Source organism: Salvelinus fontinalis, chromosome 12 (genome assembly GCF_029448725.1).
Source record: "Salvelinus fontinalis isolate EN_2023a chromosome 12, ASM2944872v1, whole genome shotgun sequence".
Taxonomy (NCBI): domain Eukaryota; kingdom Metazoa; phylum Chordata; class Actinopteri; order Salmoniformes; family Salmonidae; genus Salvelinus; species Salvelinus fontinalis.
Window position 1 is genome coordinate 13,359,293 of NC_074676.1, and position 5,732 is coordinate 13,365,024.

The window sequence follows — 5,732 nt, forward strand, 5'->3', positions numbered from 1 at the left end:
TTGGGGATATTCTGTTTGATTTTCCAATATACATTATTTGATTTCTTCAAAATATATATATCTTTTTTTTTTAAACATACATACACAGTACCAGTCAGAAGTTTGGACACACTTACACAGCTTTGCATTCTCTCAACCAGCTTCATGAGTTTTCCAAAAGTCTCGAAGGAGTTCCCACATATGCTGAGCACTTGTTGGCTGCTTTTCCTTCACTCTGCGGTCCAACTCATCCCAAACCATCTCAATTGGTTTGAGGTCGGGTAATTGTGGAAGCCAGGTCATCTGATGCAGCACTCCATCACTCTCCTTCTTGGTCAAATAGTCCTTACACAGCCTGGAGGTTTGTTTTGGGTTATTTTCCTGTTGAAAAACAAATGATCGTCCCACTAAGCGCAAACCAGATGGGATGGCATATCGCTGCAGAATGCTCCATTAGCCATGCTGGTTAAGTGTGCCTTGAATTCTAAATAAATCACAGACAGTGTCACCAACAAAGAACCTTCACACCATCACACCTCCTCCATGCTTCACGGTGGGAACTACACATTTGGAGATCATCCGTTCACCTACTCTGCATCTCACAAAGACAAGGCGGTTTGAACCAAAAATCTCAGATTTGGATGTTCATTGATCGTTTTCTTGGCCAAAGCAAGTCTCTTCTTATTATTGGTGTCATTTAGTAGTCGTTTCTTTGCAGCATTCGACCACGAAGGCCTGATTCACGCAGTCTCCTCTGAACAGTTCATGTTGAGATTTGTCTGTTATTTGAACTCTGTAAGGTTCAATCTGAGGTGCAGTTAATTGCCGATTTCTGAGGCTGGTAACTCTAATGAACTTGTCCTCTGCAGTAGAGGAAACTCTGAGTCTTCCTTTCCGGTGGCGGTCCTCATGAGAGCCAGTTAAGTTTCATCATAGCGCTTGATGGTTTTTGCGACTGCACTTGAAGAAACTTTCAAAGTTCTGACCTTCATGTCTCTTTGCTTATATGAGATGTTCTTTCCATAATAGGGACTTAGTCTTTTACCAAATAGGAATATTTTCAGTATACCAACCCTTTTACCAAATAGGAATATTTTCAGTATACCAACCCTTACTTGTCACACAGCAGCAAACTTTGTGAAATGTATATTTGTGTCATTCTCAAAACTTTTGGCCACGACTGTACATTAGAGTGTCTAGTTGAGAAACAGTTGCCTCACAAGTCCTCAACTGGCAGCTTCATTAAAGAGTACCCGCAAAACACCAGTCTCAACATCAACAGTGAAGAGGCAACTCTGGGAAGTTGGCCTTCTAGGCAGAGTTCTTCTGTCCAGTGTCTGTGTTCGTTTACCCATCTTAATCTTTTATTTTTATTGGCCAATCTGAGATACAGTTGAAGTCGGAAGTTTACATACACCTTAGCCAAATACATTTAAACTCAGTTTTTCACAATTCCTGACATTTAATCCTCGTAAAAATTCCCTGTCTTAGGCCAGTTAGGATCACCACTTTATTTTAAGAATGTGAAATGACAGAATAATAAAGAGTGATTTATTTCAGCTTTTATTTCTTTCATCACATTCCCAGTGGGTCAGAAGTTTACATACACTCAATTAGTATTTGGTAGCATTGCCTTTAAATTGTTTAACTTGGGTCAAACGTTTTGGGTAGCCTTCCACAAGCTTCCCACAATAAGTTGGGTGAATGTTGGCCCATTCCCCCTGACAGAGCTGGTGTAACTGAGTCAGGTTTGTAGGCCTCCTTGCTCGCACATGCCTTTTCAGTTCTTCCCACAACTTTTCTATAGGATTGAGGTCAGGGCTTTGTGATGGCCACTCCAATACCTTGACTTTGTTGTCCTTAAGCCATTTTGCCACAACTTTGGAATTATGCTTGGGATCATTGTCCATTTGGAAGACCCATTTGCGACCAAGCTTTAACTTCCTGACTGATGTCTTGAGATGTTGCTTCAAAATATCCACATCATTTTCTTTCCTCATGATGCCATTTATTTTGTGAAGTGCACCAGTCCCTCCTGCAGCAAAGCATCCCCACAACATGATGCTGCCAGCCCCGTGCTTCACGGTTGGGATGGTGTTCTTCGGCTTGCAAGCATCCCCCTTTTTCCTCCAAACATAACGATGGTCATTATGGACAAAGAGTTCTATATTTGTTTCATCAGACCAGAGGACATTTCTCCAAAAAGTACGATCTTTGTCCACATGTGCAGTTGCAAACCGTAGTCTGGCTTTTTTTATGGTTGTTTTGGAGCAGTGGCTTCTTCCTTGCTGAGCGGCCTTTCAGGTTATGTCGATATAGGACTCAATTTACTGTGGATATAGATACTTTTGTACCTGTTTCCTCCAGCATCTTCACAAGGTCCTTTGCTGTTGTTCTGTAATTTATTTGCATTTTTCACACCAAAGAACGCGTCTCCTTCCTGAGCGGTATGACAGCTGCATGGTCCCATGGTGTTTATACTTGTGTATTATTGTTTGTACAGATGAACATGGTACCTTCAGACATTTGGAAGTTGTTCCCAAGGATGAACCAGACTTATGGAGGTCTACAATTATTTTTCTGAGGTCTTGGCTGATTTCTTTTGATTTTCCCATGATGTCAAGCAAAGAGGCACTGATTTTGAAGGTATGCCTTGAAATACATCCACAGGTACACCTAAAATTGACTCAAATGATGCCAATTAACCTATCAGAAGCTTCTAAAGCCATGACATCCTTTTATGGAATTTTCCACGCTGTACAGTCAACTTAGTTTAAGTAAACCTCTGACCCACTGGAATTGTGATACAGTGAAATAATCTGTTGGTAAACAATTGTTGGAAAAATTACTTGTCATGCACAAAGTAGATGTTCTTCCCGACTTGCCAAAACTATAGTTTGTTAACAAGAAATGTGTGGAGTGGTTGAAAAACGAGTTTTAATGACTTCAACTGTATGGCTTTTGTTGCAAATCTGCCTAGAATGCCAGCATCCAGGAGTCGCCTCTTCACTGTTGACGTTGAGACTGGTGTGGGTACTATTTAATGAAGCTGCCAGTTGAGGCATGTGCCTTTTACTGAGGAGTGACTTCCATGTGGCCACTCTACCATAAAGGCCTGATTGGTGGAGTTGTGCAGAGATGGTTGTCCTTCTGGAAGGTTCTCCCATCTCCACAGAGGAACTCTATCAGTGACCATTGAGTTCTTGGTAACCTCCCTAAATGCCTTTCCCCTGATTGCTCAGTTTGGACAGCTCTAGGAAGTCTTGGTGGTTCCAAACGTCTTCTATTTAAGAATGATGGAGGCCACTGTGTTCTTGGGGACCTTCAATGCTGAAGATTATTTTTGGCACCCTTACCCAGATCTGTGCTTCAACACAATCCTGTCTCAGTGCTCTACAGACAATTCCTTCGACCTCATGGCTTGGTTTTTGCTCTGCCAAGCACTGTCAACTGTGGGACCTTATATAGACAGGTGTGTGCCTTCCCAAATCATGTCCAATCAATTGAATTTACCACAGGTGGACTCCAATCAAGTTGTAGATGCATCTCAAGGATGATCAATGGAAACAGGATGCACCTGAGCTACATTTACTTATGTAAATAAGGTATTCCTGTTTTTTATTTTTATATATTTGCAAAAATTTATAGAAAACTGTTTTCCCATTATGTAGATTGATAAATACATATTTGTTTAATGGATTTTAAAATAAGGCTGTAACGTATCAAAATGTGGAAAAAGTCAACGTACCCTCAGAAAGTATCCACACCCCTTGATTTTTCCACATTTTGTTATGTTGTAGCCTGAATTTAAAATTGATTAAATTGTGATTTTGTGTCACTGGCCTACACACAATACCCCATAATGTCAGAGCGGAATTATGTTTTCAGAAATGTTTACATATTAATAAAAATGTAAAAGCTGAAATGTCTTGAGTCAATAAATATTCAACTACCTTGTTTTGGGAAGCCTAAACAAGATCAGGTGTAAAAATGTTCTTAACAAGTCACACAAGTGTGTTTAATAATAGTGTTTAACATTATTTTTTTTATGACTACCTCATCTCTGTATCCCACACATATAATTATCTGTAAGGTTCCTCGGTGAAAACATGTTTTTAGAAATGTTTGTACATTTATTGAAAATTAAATACAGAAATATCTCATTAACATAAGTATTCACACGAGTCAATACTTTGTACAAGCACCTTTGGCAGCTCTTATAGCTATGGGTCTTTCTGGATAAGTCTCTAAGAGCTTTCAACACCTGGATTGTGCAGCATTTGACCATTTCTTTTCCAAATTCTTTTCCAAATTCTTTTCCAAATTCTTTTCCAAATTCTTGTGAACGTGCAAATGGAGGGCTGAGGGGAAGGGCGTGATTTAGGATTCAGCCAATGCGGACACAGTGGACTTATAAAGAGACACATTCCACTACCATGTGTAGATGCAACAGCTACAATGTGGGCACAATCAAAATTGGTCCAGCAGCCTGAGTGTGGACTGCTTGATGACCTCACTACCTTTTCCTGTCCAGTCTCAGACTGGGTCACCTGTCTGAGACTGCATGAGGCTAAGAGCATCCAGGGCAAGATCCAATAACCAGCACAGAGGGCATCACACACTGGGGTTCAAGGGGACCACAACATCCCAACAGCAGGTGTTAACTTAAGTCTACAGGGAGAGAGAGCAGGACATGAGGATGCTTTTTTTTTAGTTCAAATTGACATTGACACATTGTTGAAGGCCACTTTCATTGGGTAGGCCCATACTAAGAAACCAGAAAATGTGATAGCCTACAGAGAATGCTCTGGTGTTGTAAAACTTTGGCCAGGATTCCATCAGAGGCCCTTTGTTGTCAAGCGCATTGCAATAGCAACAATGTGCCTTTTAAAGGCAATTTCCCTGACATTCACAGAGATCGCATTTACGGCAAAATGCTGAAGACTAAAAAAGCAATTGCTTTAGATTCCGGCCCCACTGTCAATACAAAATGTTCGGCCCCTAGGGCCTAGACAACCTATATATACCTACATATGATTATTGATCACAGGGACTTGGTTTGACTAGATGTTTCTCTTGTTGTAGGCTACTCTCATAAGGCTACACTGTAGTCCTTTACTGTAGCCTGGTCTCATAGACTAGACGTAACACAGTAACAGTAAATCCCGAACACTCAAATGAGTTTTGGTTAAGTTTGGTATGGTTACTTACTTCTTTAGTCTAAGACATTTTGGGGGGGGGGGTGCTAAGCTGACATATTGTTTTAAGATGTTGTTTTAAGATGGTCATGCTATGGATCATGATGGTCATGCTATGGATCATTTAGCTATTTGATTTTGTATTTTAGGACCCATTTAGATAGATATTATATATATATATATATATATATGTATATACATTTTTTATGACTACCTCAACTCTGTACCCCACACATTCAATTATCTGTAAGGTCCATCAGTGAAAACATGTTTTTCGAAATGTTTGTACATTTATTGAAAATTAAATACAGACATATCTCATTAACATAAGTATTATATATAAAAAGACCAGGTTGTTTATTGAGAGTGACAGACAATACATTAAAGCTCCTGGGCCAATGGGCCATTCAGCAGCACTGAGGCCACAGATATTTTGTGTAACCTGATTCCTGGGCTTGCAGGACAGTTCTGGTGCTTACCAGCCATGGCAGAGCAGCGTCACAGCTGCTAGCCCCCCTTTTTAGGCAGCAGCCACTGCAAACTTTACACAGAAGC